Raw genomic sequence first — 20,811 nt, 5'->3', positions numbered from 1 at the left:
CATCTGAAGTTTGCCAATAACCATCTGGATGATTCAGAGGAGGAATGGGAGAAGGTCATGTTGACTGATGAGAGCAAAAATAGAGCTTTTTGGTCTAAACTCCACTCGCCGTGTTTGGAGGAAGAAGAAGAATGAGTACAACCCCAAGAACACCATCCCAACCGTGAAGCATGGAGGTGGAAACATCATTCTTTGGGGATGCTTTTCTGCATAGGGGACAGGACGACTGCATCGTATTGAGGGGAGGATGGATGGAGCCATGTATCGCGAGATCTTGGCAAACATCCTCCTTCCCTCAGTAAGAGCATTGAAGATGGGTCGTGGCTGGGTCTTCCAGCATGACAACGACCCGAAACACACAGCCAGGGCAATTAAGGAGTGGCTCCGTAAGAAGCATCTCAAGGTCCTGGAGTGGCCTAGCCAGTCTCCAGACCTGCACCCAATAGAACATCTTTGGAGGGAGCTGAAAGTCCATATTGCCCAGCGACAGCCCCGAAACCTGAAGGATCTGGAGAAGGTCTGTAGGGAGGAGTGGGCCAAAATCCTTCCTGAACTACAGGAAATGATGATCTCTGTAATTGCAAACAAAGGTTTGTGTACCAAATATTAAGTTCTGCTTTTCTGATGTATCAAATACTTATGTCATGCAATAAAATGCAAATTAATTACTTAAAACTCATACAATGTGATTTTCGGGATTTTTGTTATAGATTCCGTCTCTCACAGTTGAAGTGCACCTATGATAAACATTTACAGACCTCTACATGCTTTGTAAGTAGGAAACCTGCAAAATCGGCAGTGTATCAAATACTTGTTCTCCCCACTGTATATAAGGTATACAGTATATCAAGGCAAATATTTTGTGATTTTCATGGTTTTAATATAACTGAAATAACTGTTTGAAACATGGAACCAGGAAGTACTGAATTCAGTGACAAGTACAGGGAAAAAGGGGGGAAAAGTATTTAGTCAGCCACCAATTGTGCAAGTTCTCCCAGTTAAAAAGATGAGAGAGGCCTGTATTTTTCATCATATGTACACTTCAACTATGACAGACAAAATGAGAAAAAAAAATCTAGAAAATCTCATTGTAGGATTTTTAATGAATTTATTTGCAAATTATGGTGGAAAATAAGCATTTGGTCAATAACAAAAGTTTATCTCAATACTTTGTTATATACCCTTTGTTGGCAATGACAGAGGTCAAACGTTTTCTGTAAGTCTTCAAGGTTTTCACACACTGTTGCTGGTATTTTGGCCCATTCCTCCATGCAGATCTCCTCTAGATCAGTGATGTTTTGGGGCTGTTGCTGGGCAACACGGACTTTCAACTCCCTCCAAAGATTTTCTATAGGGTTGAGATTTGGAGACTTGCTAGGCCACTCCAGAACCTTGAAACGCTTCTTACGAAGCCACTCCTTCGTTGCCCGGGCGATGTGTTTGGGATCATTGTCATGCTGAAAGACCCAGCCACGTTTCATCTTCAATGCCCTTGCTGATGGAAGGAGGTTTTCACTCAAAATCTCACGATACATGGCCCCATTCATTCTTTCCTTTACACGGATCAGTCGTCCTGGTCCCTTTGCAGAAAAACAGCCCCAAAGCATGATGTTTCCACCCCCATGCTTCACAGTAGGTATGGTGTTCTTTGGACGCAACTCAGCATTCTTTGTCCTCCAAACACAACAAGTAGAGTTTTTACCAAAAAGTTATATTTTGGTTTCGTCTGACCATATGACATTCTCCCAATCTTCTTCTGGATCATCCAAATGCTCTCTAGCAAACTTCAGATGGGCCTGGACATGTACTGGCTTAAGCAGGGGGACACGTCTGGCACTGCAGGATTTGAGTCCCTGGCGGCGTAGTGTGTTACTGATGGTAGGCTTTGTTACTTTGGTCCCAGCTCTCTGCAGGTCATTCACTAGGTCCCCCCGTGTGGTTCTGGGATTTTTGCTCACAGTTCTTGTGATCATTTTGACCCCACGGGGTGAGATCTTGCGTGGAGCCCCAGATCGAGGGAGATTATCAGTGGTCTTGTATGTCTTCCATTTCCTAATAATTGCTCCCACAGTTGATTTCTTCAAACCAAGCTGCCTACCTATTGCAGATTCAGTCTTCCCAGCCTGGTGCAGGTCTACAATTTTGTTTCTGGTATCCTTTGACAGCTCTTTGGTCTTGGCCATAGTGGAGTTTGGAGTGTGACTGTTTGAGGTTGTGGACAGGTGTCTTTTATACTGATAACAAGTTCAAACAGGTGCCAATAATACAGGTAACGAGTGGAGGACAGAGGAGCCTCTTACAGAAGAAGTTACAGGTCTGTGTGAGCCAGAAATCTTGCTTGTTTGTAGGTGACCAATACTTATTTTCCACCATAATTTGCAAATATATTTATTAAAAATCCTACAAATCAGGATTTTTAATAAATATATTTGCAAATTATGGTGGAAAATAAGTTCTGGATTATTTTTTCTCATTTTCTACAAACCTGACTCAGTTCCACCAGCTCTGTCAGGAGGAATGGGCCAAAATTCACCAAACTTATTGTGGGAAGCTTGTGGAAGGCTACCCGAAACATTTGACCCAAGTTAAACAATGTAAAGGCAATGCTACCAAATTCTAATTGAGTGTATGTAAACTTCTGACCCACTGGGAATGTGATGAAAGAAATAAAACCTGAAATAAATCATTCACTCTACTATTATTCTGACATTTCACATTCGTAAAATAAAGTGGTGATCCTAACTGACCTAAAACAGGGAATTTGTACTAATTAATTAAACGTCAAGAATTGTGAAAAACTGAGTTTAAATTTATTTGGCTAAGATGTATGTAAACTTCTGACTTCAACTGTATACATTTACCTAAAAAATATATTGGGGAAATGTTAACCTGAACTCATTTTATAAGAGATTCTCCTCATTTGAAACTTTGCCAACATTTACATTGATGGAAGCAACAATCTATCTGCAATATTAAAGATGATCCACCCCCTAAAAAAACATATATATAATAGTAATATAATATATAATATAATATATAATAGTAAACTGACTTGGTATCCCCTTTCCTTTCCCCTCATAGTGAAATACCTGAGCGGAAAGATGCCTGTATCTTTGTAGTGACTGGGTGTATTGATGCTCCATCCAAAGTGCAATTAATAACTTCAATGTCTGTTTTTTTTTACCCATCTACCAATAGGCACCCTTCTTTGTGAGACATTGGAAAACCTCCCTGGTCTTTGTGGTTGAATCTGTGTTTGAAATTCACTGCTCGACTGGGGGACCTTACAGTAATTGAATGTGTGGTGTACAGAGATGAGGTAGTCATTCAAAAATCATGTTAAACACCATAATTACACAGAGTGAGTCCATGCTACTTATTATGTGACTTGTTAAGCACATTTTTACTCCTGAACTAATTAATGCAAAGGGGTTGAATTCTTATTGACTCAAGACATTTCACCTTTTCATTTTGTATTAATTTGTAAAATAAATAAATAAACAAATCCACATTATTGTGTGCAGGCCAGTGACAAAATATCTAAATTGAAATCCATTTAAAATTCAGCCTGTAACGCAACAAAATGTGGAAACAGTCAAGAACATTCAACCAGAATGTACTGTACGTTCTGTTTTAAGTTCTCCTTTTTTGAGGTGTGAAGCAAAGCCGCGTGCCCTGTGACTTTGTGAAGTGTGATAATATGTATTGTTTGCATGTGTTCAATGTGTGGTGGGGAGAGAGATTACATATATGATAATCATATGTTTTTACACCTGCTTCTGGTATTGGAGGGTCATTTTGTTCAGATACAGCTTGAGCTGTGTGTGTGTGTGTGTGTGTGTGTGTGTGGGTGGGTGTGTGCACCTGTGTGGGTGTGTGCACGTGTGTGGGTGTGTGCACGTGTTTGGGTGTGTGCACGTGTGTGGGTGTGTGCACGTGTGTGGGTGTGTGTGTGTGCACGTGTGTGGGTGTGTGCACGTGTTTGGGTGTGTGCACGTGTGTGGGTGTGTGCACGTGCGTGGGTTATTGCACGTGTGTGTGTGTGTGTGTGCACGTGTGTGGGTGTGTGCACGTATGTGTTAGCGAAAAGTGATAGTCCAGTAGTCACAGGCAGCGGGGTCATCCCAGGACTGCACCGCCTGGGCTTTAGAGTGAAACTACAGATAGACATCCCAGGACTGTACCGCCTGGGCTTTAGAGTGAAACTACAGATAGACATCCCAGGACTGTACCGCCTGGGCTTTAGAGTGAAACTACAGATAGACATCCCAGGACTGTACCGCCTGGGCTTTAGAGTGAAACTACAGATAGACATCCCAGGACTGTACCGCCTGGGCTTTAGAGTGAAACTACAGATAGACATCCCAGGACTGTACCGCCTGGGCTTTAGAGTGAAACTACAGATAGACATCCCAGGACTGTACCGCCTGGGCTTTAGAGTGAAACTACAGATAGACATCCCAGGACTGTACCGCCTGGGATTTAGAGTGAAACTACAGATAGACATCCCAGGACTGTACCGCCTGGGATTTAGAGTGAAACTACAGATAGACATCCCAGGACTGTACCGCCTGGGCTTTAGAGTGAAACTACAGATAGACATCCCAGGACTGTACCGCCTGGGCTTTAGAGTGAAACTACAGATAGACATCCCAGGACTGTACCGCCTGGGCTTTAGAGTGAAACTACAGATAGACATCCCAGGACTGCACCGCCTGGGCTTTAGAGTGAAACTACAGATAGACATCCCAGGACTGTACCGCCTGGGCTTTAGAGTGAAACTACAGATAGACATCCCAGGACTGTACCGCCTGGGCTTTAGAGTGAAACTACAGATAGACATCCCAGGACTGTACCGCCTGGGCTTTAGAGTGAAACTACAGATAGACATCCCAGGACTGCACCGCCTGGGCTTTAGAGTGAAACTACAGATAGACATCCCAGGACTGTACCGCCTGGGCTTTAGAGTGAAACTACAGATAGACATCCCAGGACTGTACCGCCTGGGATTTAGAGTGAAACTACAGATAGACATCCCAGGACTGTACCGCCTGGGCTTTAGAGTGAAACTACAGATAGACATCCCAGGACTGTACCGCCTGGGCTTTAGAGTGAAACTACAGATAGACATCCCAGGACTGCACCGCCTGGGCTTTAGAGTGAAACTACAGATAGACATCCCAGGCCTGCACCGCCTGGGCTTTAGAGTGAAACTACAGATAGACATCCCAGGACTGTACCGCCTGGGCTTTAGAGTGAAACTACAGATAGACATCCCAGGACTGCACCGCCTGGGCTTTAGAGTGAAACTACAGATAGACATCCCAGGCCTGCACCGCCTGGGCTTTAGAGTGAAACTACAGATAGACATCCCAGGACTGTACCGCCTGGGCTTTAGAGTGAAACTACAGATAGACATCCCAGGACTGTACCGCCTGGGCTTTAGGGTGAAACTAAAGATAGACATCCCAGGACTGTACCGCCTGGGCTTTAGAGTGAAACTACAGATAGACATCCCAGGACTGTACCGCCTGGGCTTTAGAGTGAAACTACAGATAGACATCCCAGGACTGTACCGCCTGGGATTTAGAGTGAAACTACAGATAGACATCCCAGGACTGTACCGCCTGGGCTTTAGAGTGAAACTACAGATAGACATCCCAGGACTGTACCGCCTGGGCTTTAGAGTGAAACTACAGATAGACATCCCAGGACTGTACCGCCTGGGCTTTAGAGTGAAACTACAGATAGACATCCCAGGACTGTACCGCCTGGGATTTAGAGTGAAACTACAGATAGACATCCCAGGACTGTACCGCCTGGGCTTTAGAGTGAAACTACAGATAGACATCCCAGGACTGCACCGCCTGGGCTTTAGAGTGAAACTACAGATAGACATCCCAGGACTGTACCGCCTGGGCTTTAGAGTGAAACTACAGATAGACATCCCAGGACTGTACCGCCTGGGCTTTAGAGTGAAACTACAGATAGACATCCCAGGACTGTACCGCCTGGGCTTTAGAGTGAAACTACAGATAGACATCCCAGGACTGTACCGCCTGGGATTTAGAGTGAAACTACAGATAGACATCCCAGGACTGCACCGCCTGGGCTTTAGAGTGAAACTACAGATAGACATCCCAGGACTGTGTTTGTTATGTAGCAAGTGGAACCCAGTGGAAGTTATTCCAAGGACATGGGATGTTATATAATAGATTATTATTTGAAATGCTGAGGCATGTTTTGTTTAGTCTAATTGTCAAAGTGAAAAGGAGAGTCTTTACATTTGTTTAAACATGGAATCCCATTGAGACCAAGCCCTCTTTTTCAAGGGAGCACACAACCATAGTCGTGGGAAGTATAGGATGCTGCAGCACCCCCTGAATGTTATAAATTTTTTACAAGTATTTTTTCACAAAAGTACCCTTTCCTGTAGTCCTGGAGAGCATGTCTCAGAGGGTGGTGCGGTCTGCACAACTTATTCCACCAGACATGCCACCAGGGGTCTTTTCACTGTCCCCAAATCCAGAACAAATTCAAGGAAGCGTACAGTATTATATAGAGCCATTATTGCATGGAACTTCCTTCCATCTCATATTGATCAAATAAACAGCAAACCTGGATTCAAAAAGCAGATAAAGCAACACCTCACGGCACAACGCCTCTCCCCTATTTGACCTAGATAGTGTGTGTATATGCATTGATATGTAGGCTACGTGTGCATTTAAAACAAATGTACGTTTGAAGTCGGAAGTCAGAAGTTTACATACATCTTAGCAAAGTACATTAAAAACTTTTTTTATTTTCTATATTTTTTTAACAATTTCTGACATTTAATCCTGGTAAAAAGTCCCTGAATTTTGGCCCATTCCTCCTGACAGAGCTGGTGTAACTGGAGTCAGGTTTGTAGGCCTCCTTGTTCGCACACGCTTTTTTCAGTTCTGCCCACATATTTTCTATGTGATTGAGGTCAGGGCTTTGTGAGGGCCACTCCAATACCTTGACTTTGTTGTCCTTAAGCCATTTTGCCACAACTTTGGAAGTATGCTTGGGGTCATTGTCCATTTGGAAGACCCATTTGCGACCAAGCTTTAACTTCCTGACTGATGTCTTGAGATGTTCCTTTAATATATCCACATCATTGTCCTACCTCATGATGCCATCTATTTTGTGAAGTGCACCAGTCCCTCCTGCAGCAAAGCAACCCCACAACATGATGCTGCAACCCCCGTGCTTCATGGTTGGGATGGTTTTCTTCGGCTTGCAAGCCTCCCCTTTGTCCTCCAAACATAGCGATCGTCGTTATGACCAAACAGGACATTTCTCTAAAAAGTATGATCTTTGTCCTCATGTGCAGTTGCAAAATGTAGTCTGGCATTTTTTATGGTGGTTTTGGAGCAGTCGCTTCTTCCTGCTGAGCGGCCTTTCAGGTTATGGACTCGTTGTACTGTGGATATACTGTAGATACTTTTGAACCTGTTTCCTCCAGCATCTTCACAAGGTCCTTTGCTGTTGTTCTGGAATTGAATTGCACTTTTCCCACCAAAGTACATTCATCTCTAGGAGACAGAACGTGTCTGCTTCCTGAGCGGTATGACGGCTGCGTGGTCCCATGGTGTTTATACTTGCGTACTATTGTTTGTACAGATGAATGTGGTACCTTCAGGTATTTGGGAATTGCTCCCAAGGATGAACCAGACTTGTGAAGGTTTATAATTTTTTCTCTGAGGTCTTGGCTGATTTCTTTTGATTTTCCCATGATGCCAAGCAAAGAGGCACTGAGTTTGAAGGTAGGTCTTGAAATAAATCCACAGGTACACCTCCAATTGACTCAAATGATGTCAATTAGCCTATCAGAAGTTTCTAAAGCCATGACATAATTTTCTGGAATTTTCCAAGCTATTTAAAGGCACAGTCAACTTACTGTATGTAAACTTCTGACCCACTGGAATTGTGATACAGTGAATTATAACTGAAATAATCTGTAAACAATTGTTGGAAAAATGACTTGTGTCATGCACAAAGTAGATGCCCTAACCGACTTGCCAAAACTATAGTTTGTTAATAAGACATTTGTGGAGAGTTGAAAAACTAGTTTTAAATACTCCAACATCAGTGTATTTAAACTTCCAACTTCAGCTGTATGTAGTTCTGTCCTTGAGCTGTTCTTGTCTATTAATGTTCTGTATTATGTCATGTTCTGTGTTCTGTGTTCTGTGTTTTGTGTTCTGTGTTCTGTGTTCTGTGTTTTGTGTTCTGTGTTTTGTGTTCTGTGTTTTGTGTTCTGTGTTCTGTGTTCTGTGTTCTGTGTTTTGTGTTTTGTGTTTTGTGTTCTGTGTTTTGTGTTTTGTGTTTTGTGTTCTGTGTTTTGTGTTTTGTGTTCTGTGTTCTGTGTTCTGTGTTCTGTGTTTTGTGTTTTGTGTTCTGTGTTTTGTGTTTTGTGTTCTGTGTTTTGTGTTTTGTGTTCTGTGTTCTGTGTTTTGTGTTCTGTGTTCTGTGTTCTGTGTTTTGTGTTTTGTGTTCTGTGTTCTGTGTTCTGTGTTTTGTGTTTTGTGTTTTGTGTTTTGTGTTCTGTGTTCTGTGTTCTGTGTTCTGTGTTCTGTGTTCTGTGTTTTGTGTTTTGTGTTCTGTGTTCTGTGTTTTGTGTTCTGTGTTTTGTGTTTTGTGTTCTGTGTTCTGTGTTTTGTGTTTTGTGTTCTGTGTTCTGTGTTTTGTGTTTTGTGTTTTGTGTTTTGTGTTCTGTGTTCTGTGTTCTGTGTTTTGTGTTCTGTGTTTTGTGTTTTGTGTTCTGTGTTCTGTGTTCTGTGTTTTGTGTTTTGTGTTTTGTGTTTTGTGTTTTGTGTTCTGTGTTCTGTGTTCTGTGTTTTGTGTTCTGTGTTCTGTGTTTTGTGTTTTGTGTTCTGTGTTCTGTGTTCTGTGTTTTGTGTTTTGTGTTCTGTGTTTTGTGTTTTGTGTTTCGTGTTTCGTGTTCTGTGTTTTGTGTTTTGTGTTCTGTGTTCTGTGTTCTGTGTTCTGTGTTCTGTGTTCTGTGTTCTGTGTTTTGTGTTTTGTGTTTTGTGTTCTGTGTTCTGTGTTCTGTGTTCTGTGTTCTGTGTTCTGTGTTTTGTGTTTTGTGTTCTGTGTTCTGTGTTCTGTGTTCTGTGTTCTGTGTTTTGTGTTCTGTGTTCTGTGTTTTGTGTTTTGTGTTCTGTGTTCTGTGTTCTGTGTTCTGTGTTTTGTGTTTTGTGTTTTGTGTTCTGTGTTCTGTGTTCTGTGTTCTGTGTTTTGTGTTTTGTGTTCTGTGTTTTGTGTTCTGTGTTCTGTGTTCTGTGTTTTGTGTGGACCCCAGGAAGAGTAGCTACTGCTTTTGGAACAGCTACTGGGGATCCTAATAAAATACCAAAATACCAAAACTACCTACCCTCCAGGACATCTTCACTACACCCGCAATAACATCTATTAAACACGTGTATGTTACCAATGAAATATGATTATATTTGATTTTATTAGCTGACCGATATGGCCGTCTGGGCAAATTTTTCCACCCACCTGTTGAAGAAGTTGCATCACCCCCACCCGCAAACTGCTATGCACATAATTATAGAAATTCACAATATTTACAATTGCAACGCAATAAAAACACAACACTTGCAAGCAATTTAAGAAAAGTAACTTAAGAAACAGGATACTGAAAAACAATAGGATATATATATTGTACATTACTATAGTTACCCTCAATAGGAGATATATGCTGTACAGTACTAGAATTACTCTCAATAGGATATATATATGCTGTACAGTACTATAATTACTCTCAATAGGAGATATATATCATGTACAGTACTAGAATTACCTTCAATTTGATATCAGCACTTCTGGGGCAAAGAGAAAGGGATGGTTCTGGTGGTAAGTCTAATGACAACATGTAATGTGGTTGACATACTCCTTAATACATTAGGTCTTCAGTTTGATATGAGCCATGTGGGATTTGTATCACAACATATGAATCATAAGATATTGACATCTTAATTCTCGTCATTTGCATCTGAATCTGTGTGTTTTGTTTGGCACTGGATACATAATCCTCTGAGGCGAAGCACTCTTCACAGCCACAATGAGAACGGAACTGTCAAAATAAACAAAGAGAAAACAGTATCAGAGACAGCAGCTGCTTGGTTGAAAACGTTTTGATAGAGGACCTCTGAGGGCTGTAAAGTCCCAGAAATAGTTTGATAGAGGACCTCTAAAGGGCTGTAAAGTCCCAGAAATATTTTGATAGAGGACCTCTGAGGGCTGTAAAGTCCCAGAAATATTTTGATAGAGGACCTCTGAGGGCTGTAAAAGTCCCAGAAATATTTTGATAGAGGACCTCTGAGGGCTGTAAAGTCCCAGAAATATTTTGATAGAGGACCTCTGAGGGCTGTAAAGTCCCAGAAATACTTTGATAGAGGACCTCTGAGGCCTGGAAAGTCCCAGAAATATTTTGATAGAGGAACTCTGAGGGCTGTAAAGTCCCAGAAATATTTTGATAGAGGACCTCTGAGGGCTGTAAAGTCCCAGAAATATTTTGATAGAGGAACTCTGAGGGCTGTAAAGTCCCAGAAATATTTTGATAGAGGACCTCTGAGGGCTGTAAAGTCCCAGAAATATTTTGATAGAGGACCTCTGAGGGCTGTAAAGTCCCAGAAATATTTTGATAGAGGACCTCTGAGGGCTGTAAAGTCCCAGAAATATTTTGATAGAGGACCTCTGAGGGCTGTAAAGTCCCAGAAATATTTTGATAGAGGACCTCTGAGGGCTGTAAAGTCCCAGAAATATTTTGATAGAGGAACTCTGAGGGCTGTAAAGTCCCAGAAATATTTTGATAGAGGACCTCTGAGGGCTGTAAAGTCCCAGAAATATTTTGATAGAGGACCTCTGAGGGCTGTAAAGTCCCAGAAATATTTTGATAGAGGAACTCTGAGGGCTTTAAAGTCCCAGAAAAATGTTGATAGAGGACCTCTGAGGGCTGTAAAGTCCCAGAAATATTTTGATAGAGGACCTCTGAGGTCTGTAAAGTCCCAGAAATATTTTGATAGAGGACCTCTGAGGGCTGTAAAGTCCCAGAAATATTTTGATAGAGGACCTCTGAGGGCTGTAAAGTCCCAGAAATATTTTGATAGAGGACCTCTGAGGGCTGTAAAGTCCCAGAAATATTTTGATAGAGGACCTCTGAGGGCTGTAAAGTCCCAGAAATATTTTGATAGAGGACCTCTGAAGTTGTATTTTTAAATGGTTTAATTTAACCTTTATTGAACCTTTATTTAACTAGGCAAGTCAGTTAAGAACAAATTCTTATTTACAATCTTGACCTACCAGTACCTAACCCGGATGACGTTGGGCCAATTGTGAGCTACCCTCTGGGACCGCCGATCACGGCCCAATCCCCCCCAAGGATAGAAGAACTACCCCCCCCCCTCACAGTATAAGAAGCCCCATACATCCCAGGCTGTAGCTCACACGCTAAGCTCTTTGGCTATTCAGAAGCCAACTCAACCCTTGCATTTTGGATTCAAAGAGCTAGACCAAAGAGTCACCTGCACCAGAGGGAGGGAGGGGATTAAGGATGGAAGGAAGAGAGGGAAGGAGGGTGGGGGCGGGGAGGGAGGGAGGGAGGGAGGGAGGGAGAGAGAGAGAGAGAGAGAGAGAGAGAGGTGGAAAAATGACATCATCTCTCCTGAAATGTCCCCATTATCTCAAACCCAGCTTAGTTTATCCACACACACACACACATGCACACGCTTATCATCTGAGCCACAAGAGATGACATCATTACCCCTCTCTATACCCCTCCCCCTGCATCTTATTGTGATTTCTTCTGCCGGTCAGGCTGCTTGTGTGTGTGTGTCTTTCATCTGAATATCTGAGCCATTCGGAGCATATTGATTCACATGTCTTTGTTACAGGCTCAGAAGGACAGCTTGAAATTATATGTAATATCTCATGACTGCAATGGTGTTGATTTCTGTGACTGATTGATGTTGGGGCATTTTGATGTCTTTCATCTGGCAATTTACTTCTTGCTGACCAAATGTTTTCATTTATGATCCTACAAAAACTTTATTTCCAGTTCAACAGACAGAAGATGGTTCTGATGTTTGATCCAGTTCAACAGACAGTAGATTTTTAGATGGTTCTGGTGTTTGATCCAGCTCAACAGACTGTAGATGGTTCTGATGTTTGATCCAGTTCAACAGACTGTAAATGGTTCTGATGTTTGATCCAGTTCAACAGACTGTAGATGGTTCTGGTATTTGATCCAGATCATTCTTACACTCTTACACATTCCTTTCTCATTCCGTTCCTCCAGCTCACACGTCATACAGTACTCCCCCAGGGGACGATACCCTCACACTTCATGGTTCTAATCTAATCTATTGTTTATCAGCACTGTGTCCCAGTGTGGGATTTGAACCCACACTCAACAGCTGAATGGTCTATGTCCCTGATGGTTGGGCCACACAACCACCCATATATCTATATATACACACACACACACACACACACACACACACACACACACACACACACACACACACACACACACACACACACACACACACACACACACACACACACACACACACACACACACAGGATATATATATGCCTTATAGGATTCATGCCAGGTCTAATGATCTAATCTAATTTGCAGAGATGATGTATGAACTTTAGGATGTTTAAAAAAAGGACAGGTCTATTATAATACAGGACAGGTCTATTATAATACAGGCCAGGTCTATTATAAATCAGGACAGGTCTATTATAATACAGGCCAGGTCTATTATAATACAGGCCAGGTCTATTATAAATCAGGCCAGGTCTATTATAAATCAGGCCAGGTCTATTATAATACAGTACAGGTCTATTATAATACAGGCCAGGTCTATTATAAATCAGGACAGGTCTATTATAATACAGGCCAGGTCTATTATAATACAGGCCAGGTCTATTATAAATCAGGCCAGGTCTATTATAAATCAGGCCAGGTCTATTATAATACAGTACAGGTCTATTATAATACAGTACAGGTCTATTATAATACAGGCCAGGTCTATTATAAATCAGGACAGGTCTATTATAATACAGGCCAGGTCTATTATAATACAGGCCAGGTCTATTATAAATCAGGCCACGTCTATTATAATACAGGACAGGTCTATTATAATACAGTACAGGTCTATTATAATACAGGCCAGGTCTATTATAAATCAGGCCAGGTCTATTATAAATCAGGCCAGGTCTATTATAAATCAGTCCAGGTCTATTATAATACAGGACAGGTCTATTATAATACTGGGTCTATTATAATACTGGGTCTATTATAATACTGGGTCTATTATAATACTGGGTCTATTATAATACTGGGTCTATTATAAATCAGGCCAGGTCTATTATAATACAGGACAGGTCTATTATAATACTGGGTCTATTATAATACTGGGTCTATTATAATACTGGGTCTATTATAATACAGGCCAGGTCTATTATAATACTGGGTCTATTATAATACAGGCCAGGTCTATTATAATACTGGGTCTATTATAATACTGGGTCTATTATAATACTGGGTCTATTATAATACAGGCCAGGTCTATTATAATACTGGGTCTAATATAATACAGGCCAGGTCTATTATAATACTGGGTCTATTATAATACTGGGTCTATTATAATACTGAGTCTATTATAATACAGGACAGGTCTATTATAATACAGGCCAGGTCTATTATAATACTGGGTCTAATATAATACAGGCCAGGTCTATTATAATACTGGGTCTATTATAATACAGGGCAGATCTATTATAATACTGGGTCTAATATAATACTGGGTCTATTATAATACAGGCCAGGTCTATTATAATACAGGACAGGTCTATTATAATACTGGTCCTATTATAATACAGGACAGGTCTATTATAATACAGGCCAGGTCTATTATAATACAGGCCAGGTCTATTATAATACAGGCCAGGTCTATTATAATACAGGCCAGGTCTATTATAATACAGGCCAGGTCTATTATAATACAGGACAGGTCTATTATAATACTGGTCCTATTATAATACAGGACAGGTCTATTATAACACAGGCCAGGTCTATTATAATACAGGCCAGGTCTATTATAATACAGGCCAGATCTATTATAATAAAGGCCAGATCTATTATAATACTGGGTCTATTATAATACTGGGTCTATTATAATACAGGCCAGGTCTATTATAATACAGGACAGATCTATTATAATACAGGCCAGATCTATTATAATACAGGCCAGATCTATTATAATAAAGGCCAGATCTATTATAATACTGGGTCTATTATAATACTGGGTCTATTATAATACAGGCCAGGTCTATTATAATACAGGACAGATCTATTATAATACAGGCCAGATCTATTATAATAAAGGCCAGATCTATTATAATACAGGCCAGTCTACAGGCCAGGTCTGTATAATACTTTCCTCTTCCTCCCGCCTCTTCCTACTCTCCTCTTCCTCCCACCTCTTCCTACGCTCCGCTTCCTACTTTCCTCTTCCTCCCACCACTTCCTACTCTCCTCTTCCTCCCACCTTTTCCTACTCTCCTCTTCCTATTTTCCTCTTCCTCCTCTCCTCTTCCTACTTTTCTCTTCCTCCTCTCCTCTTCCTACTTTCCTCTTCCTCCTCTCCTCTTTCTACTCCCCACTTCCTCCTCTCCTCTTTCTACTCCCCTCTTCCTCCTCTCCTCTTCCTACTTTCCTCTTCCTCCTCTCCTCTTCCTCCCTCTTCCTACTCTCCTCTTCATACTTTCCTCTTCCTCCTCTCCTCTTTCTACTCCCCTCTTCCTACTCTCCTCTTCCTCCCTCTGACTACTCTCCTCTTCCTCCCTCTTCCTACTCTCCTCTTCATCCCCCCTCTTCCTACTCTCCTCTTTCTACTCCCCTCTTCCTACTCTCCTCTTCCTCCTCCTCTTCCCACTCTCCCTATCCTCCCCCCTTTTCCTACTCTCGCTATCCTCCCCCCTTTTCCTACTCTCCTCTTCCTACTCTCCTCTTCCTCCCTCCTCTTCCTAATCTCCTCTTCCTCCCCCCTCTTCCTACTCTCCTCTTCCTCCCCCCTCTTCCTACTCTCCTCTTCCTTCTTTCCCTCTTCCTCCTCCCTTCTTCCTCCTTTCCCTATCCCCCCTCTTCCTCCTCTCTTCTTCCTCCTTTCCCTATCCCCCCTCTTCCTCCTCTCCCTATCCCCCCTCTTCCTCCTCTCCTCTTCCTACTCTCCCCCTCATCCCCCCTTTTCCTACTCTCCTCTTCATACTTTCCTCTTCCTTCTCTCCTCTTCCTACTCTCCTCTTCTTCCTCTCATTTTCCTACTCTCCTCTTCATACTTTCCTCTTCCTCCCCCTTCCTACTCTCCTCTTCCTACTCTCCTCTTCCTCCCCCTTCTTCCTACTCTCCTCTTCAACCCCCCTTTTCCTACTCTCCTCTTCCTACTTTCCTCTTCCTCCACCCTCTTCCTACTCTCCTCTTCCTCCTCCTCTTCCTACTCTCCCTATCCTCCCCCCTTTTCCTACTCTCCCTATCCTCCCCCCTTTTCCTACTCTCCTCTTCCTACTCTCCTCTTCCTCCCTCCTCTTCCTACTCTCCTCTTCCTCCCCCCTCTTTCTACTCTCCTCTTCCTCCCCCTCTTCCTACTCTCCTCTTCCTACTCTCCTCTTCCTCCCTCCTCTTCCTACTCTCCTCTTCCTCCCACCTCTTCCTACTCTCCTCTTTCTTCTTTCCCTCTTCCTACTCTTCTCTTCCTACTTTCCTCTTCCTCCACCCTCTTCCTACTCTCTTCCTCCTCTTTTCTTCCTACTCTCCTCTTCCTCCCCCTCTTCCTGCTCTCCTCTTCCTGCTCTCCTCTTCCTCCACCCTCTTCCTACTCTCCTCTTCATACTTTCCTCTTCCTTCTCTACTCTTCCTACTCTCCTCTTCCTCCTCTCCTTTTCCTACTCTCCTCTTCATACTTTCCTCTTTCTCCCCCTTCCTACTCTCCTCTTCCTACTCTCCTCTTCCTCCCCCTTCTTCCTACTCTCCTCTTCAACCCCCCTCTTCCTACTCTCCTCTTCCTACTTTCCTCTTCCTCCACCCTCTTCCTACTCTCCTCTTCCTCCTCCTCTTCCTACTCTCCCTATCCTCCCCCCTTTTCCTACTCTCCCTATCCTCCCCCTTTTCCTACTCTCCTCTTCCTATTCTCCTCTTCCTCCCTCCTCTTCCTACTCTCCTCTTCCTCCCCCCTCTTTCTACTCTCCTCTTCCTCCCCCTCTTCCTACTCTCCTCTTCCTCCCTCCTCTTCCTACTCTCCTCTTTCTACTCTCCTCTTCCTCCCCCTCTTCCTACTCTCCTCTTTCTACTCTCCTCTTCCTCCCCCTCTTCCTACTCTCCTCTTCCTACTCTCCTCTTCCTCCCTCCTCTTCCTACTCTCCTCTTCCTACTCTCCTCTTCCTCCCTCCTCTTCCTACTCTCCTCTTCCTTCTTTCCCTCTTCCTACTCTTCTCTTCCTACTTTCCTCTTCCTCCACCCTCTTCCTACTCTCTTCCTCCTCTTTTCTTCCTACTTTCCTCTTCCTCCCCCCTCTTCCTACTCTCCTCTTCCTACTTTCCTCTTCCTCCTCTCCTCTTTCTACTCCCCTCTTTCTACTCCCCTCTTCCCCCTCTCCTCTTCCTCCTCTCAACTCCACATCGTAGGACCCACAGGAGTTCCCACTGGTTGGTCTCGGCCTCATGGCCTTTACTTTAGTACTGCAGGTGTCCAATATTTTCCACAGGGTAGAGGTTAGAGGTCAGGGGTGAGCAAACTGACTACTACCGCTGCTAAAACCATTGTGGAATAGCAGAACAATGATGTCACAACGATCAACATTGGTTCGACCCCTGGAAAATAAAGAGGTCAATGATGTTGTTGGAATGTGGACTCTCTTTTGTAGACTCAGAGACCATCAAGGAAAGGCATATTTTTAGCAATCATTAAGAGAAGAGAGAACGGAAGGTAGTGGTCAGGTTTGGAGGGGTAGTGGTGGGGTAGAGAGAGGGGGTAAGGGTCAGGTTAGGAAGGGTAGTGGTGGGGTAGAGAGAGGGGGGGGTAGGGTCAGGTTAGGAGGGGTAGTGGTGGGGTAGAGAGAGGGGGTAAGGGTCAGGTTAGGAAGGGTAGTGGTGGGGTAGAGAGAGGGGGGCGTAGGATCAGGTTAGGAGGGGTAGTGGTGGGGTAGAGAGAGGGGGGGTAGGGTCAGGTGAGGAGGGGTAGTGGTGAGGTAGAGAGAGGGGAGGTATTGTCAGGTGAGGAGGGGTAGTGGTGGGGTAGAGAGAGGGAGTAAGGTCAGGTTAGGAGGGGTAGTGGTGGGGTACAGAGAGAGGGGGGGTAAGGTCAGGTTAGGAGGGGTAGTGGTGGGGTAGAGAGAGAGAGGGAGTAAGGTCAGGTTAGGAGGGGTAGTGGTGGGGTAGAGAGAGGGGGGGTATTGTCAGGTGAGGAGGGGTAGTGGTGGGGTAGAGAGAGGGGGGGGTAAGGTCAGGTTAGGAAGGGTAGTGGTGGGGTAGAGAGAGAGAGGGAGTAAGGTCAGGTTAGGAGGGGTAGTGGTGGGGTAGAGAAAGGGGGGGTAGGGTCAGGTTAGGAGGGGTAGTGGTGGGGTAGAGAGAGGGGGGTAGTGGTGGGGTAGAGAGAGGGGGGTAGTGGTGGGGTAGAGAGAGGGATAGGGAGGGTGCATTGGAGCTATGTTAGATCAAAGCATTCCATGTTTTCACCTTTACACCCAAAGCCTTCTGGGAGTTTCCTTGAGGGTGGGGTCAGTGGTCACTGAACACTCTGCTGGTGATCCGTCTACATTTTGGAAAACAGTTTCAAGCACTGAAGCGTGGAAATTCCCCCCTTTCCCTGCCTAAGCAAGTTGTGCCAGACTCTGACCTCATTACTGAGAAAAAACGTTTTTTATTTGAAATAAACTGTGGTTTAATTGACCCTGGTTTGCCAGTCAGTTGACTGCCAGCCCCTCATTCAGACTCTAGTTGGCTCATTGGAAGGTCGGTCAACTTCTAGTGAATCTTTATTTTTTATTTCAACAACTTTCTACTTGTGATGTGCTAGACGCCTTGCGCAAGATTGATGTAAATTTTTTTTTTTTAAATCCACTGGGGCTTGATCCTTTCATGCTGCAGCTTTCTGCTTCTCTGATTGCAGAATCTATTTCTGGTACCATCCCCAGGGTTTGGAATGCGGCCCATATACTCCACCCTTCACAAAAAGACGGTGACCCGTGTGACCTAAATAATGATCGCCCCCATGTCCAAACTCTCTTGCCTAGCAACAATTCTAGAACCCTTGGTTAAAATACTCAACTTAGATTAATTACAAAATGCGTTCTAAATGTACACCAATCAGGTTTCAGACCAGGTCATAGGATCATCTCTGCTACTTCGTATGGTTTTAAATTATGTTCTTAATTAAATGTTTGAAGAAGAAATACTGTGAGTTTTTTTTTTTTTGTGACCCGGTCTAGAGCCTTTTACTCATTACTTAATTCAGAAGCTTCAATGTAGCTGGTTTGAAAAGGATTTAAAGGATAGAACACAGTGTGTATTTACTGTTGGTGTTAAATCAGGTTTTCTGGACATAACAATGGGTGTCCCACAGGGATTGATTCTTGGTCCAGTTCTTTTCAATATTTACATTAAAAAAACACACAAAAAACACAGAAAACAACATCTGTATGCAGATGAAATTGTGGTGTTTGCTATTGCCCCCATTGCTGACCAGTGTTGGTGTTGGTGCTGTAGTTCTGTGTTGTTCATCTAGCCAGTGTGTTGGTGTTGGTGCTGTAGTTCTGCGTCGTTCATCTAGCCAGTGTGTTGGTGTTGGTGCTGTAGTTCTGTGTTGTTCATCTAGCCAGTGTGCTGGTGTTGGTGCTGTATTTATGTGTCGTTCATCTAGCCAGTGTGTTGGTGTTGGTGCTGTAGTTCTGTGTAGTTCATCTAGGCAGTGTGTTGGTGTTGGTGCTGTAGTTCTGCGTCGTTCATCTAGCCAGTGTGTTGGTGTTGGTGCTGTAGTTCTGCGTCGTTCATCTAGCCAGTGTGTTGGTGTTGGTGCTGTAGTTCTGTGTAGTTCATCTAGCCAGTGTGTTGGTGTTGGTGCTGTAGTTCTGTGTCGTTCATCTAGCCAGTGTGTTGGTGTTGGTGCTGTAGTTCTGTGTCGTTCATCTAGCCAGTGTTTTTGTGTTGCTGCAGTGCTGTTGACCCAGGGTTGGTATTGGCTGAGGCTCCAGACCTGAACCCTCATAGCAGCTGTGACTGTCTAATACACAACAGTTATATCAACCCTCTAGCCTTCTGTCTAGTACCTAGAACAGAACTACATTTATATCAACCCTCTAACCTTCTGTCTAGTACCTAGTACAGAACTACAGTTATATCAACCCTCTAGCCTTCTGTCTAGTACCTAGAACTACAGTTATATCAACCCTCTAACCTTCTGTCTAGTACCTAGAACAGAACTACAGTTATATCAACCCTCTAGCCTTCTGTCTAGTACCTAGAACTACAGTTATATCAACCCTCTAACCTTCTGTCTAGTACCTAGAACTACAGTTATATCAACCCTCTAACCTTCTGTCTAGTACCTAGAACTACAGTTATATCAACCCTCTAACCTTCTGTCTAGTACCTAGAACAGAACTACAGTTATATCAACCCTCTAACCTTCTGTCTAGTACCTAGAACTACAGTTATATCAACCCTCTAACCTTCTGTCTAGTACCTAGAACAGAACTACAGTTATATCAACCCTCTAACCTTCTGTCTAGTACCTAGAACTACAGTTATATCAACCCTCTAACCTTCTGTCTAGTACCTAGAACTACAGTTATATCAACCCTCTAACCTTCTGTCTAGTACCTAGAACAGAACTACAGTTATATCAACCCTCTAACCTTCTGTCTAGTACCTAGAACAGAACTACAGTTATATCAACCCTCTAACCTTCTGTCTAGTACCTAGAACTACAGTTATATCAACCCTCTAACCTTCTGTCTAGTACCTAGAACAGAACTACAGTTATATCAACCCTCTAACCTTCTGTCTAGTACCTAGAACAGAACTACAGTTATATCAACCCTCTAACCTTCTGTCTAGTACCTAGAACTACAGTTATATCAACCCTCTAACCTTCTGTCTAGTACCTAGAACAGAACTACAGTTATATCAACCCTCTAACCTTCTGTCTAGTACCTAGAACAGAACTACAGTTATATCAACCCTCTAACCTTCTGTCTAGTACCTAGTACAGAACTACAGTTATATCAACCCTCTAACCTTCTGTCTAGTACCTAGAACTACAGTTATATCAACCCTCTAACCTTCTGTCTAGTACCTAGAACAGAACTACAGTTATATCAACCCTCTAGCCTTCTGTCTAGTACCTAGAACAGAACTACAGTTATATCAACCCTCTAGCCTTCTGTCTAGTACCTAGAACTACAGTTATATCAACCCTCTAACCTTCTGTCTAGTACCTAGAACTACAGTTATATCAACCCTCTAACCTTCTGTCTAGTACCTAGAACAGAACTACAGTTATATCAACCCTCTAGCCTTATGTCTAGTACCTAGAACAGAACTACAGTTATATCAACCCTCTAACCTTCTGTCTAGTACCTAGTACAGAACTACAGTTATATCAACCCTCTAACCTTCTGTCTAGTACCTAGAACAGAACTACAGTTATATCAACCCTCTAACCTTCTGTCTAGTACCTAGAACTACAGTTATATCAACCCTCTAGCCTTCTGT

This window comes from Oncorhynchus mykiss, chromosome 8, assembly GCF_057628025.1.
Source record: "Oncorhynchus mykiss isolate SJ-2025 chromosome 8, ASM5762802v1, whole genome shotgun sequence".
NCBI lineage: Eukaryota > Metazoa > Chordata > Actinopteri > Salmoniformes > Salmonidae > Oncorhynchus > Oncorhynchus mykiss.
Note: the sequence above shows the minus strand (reverse complement) of the source record.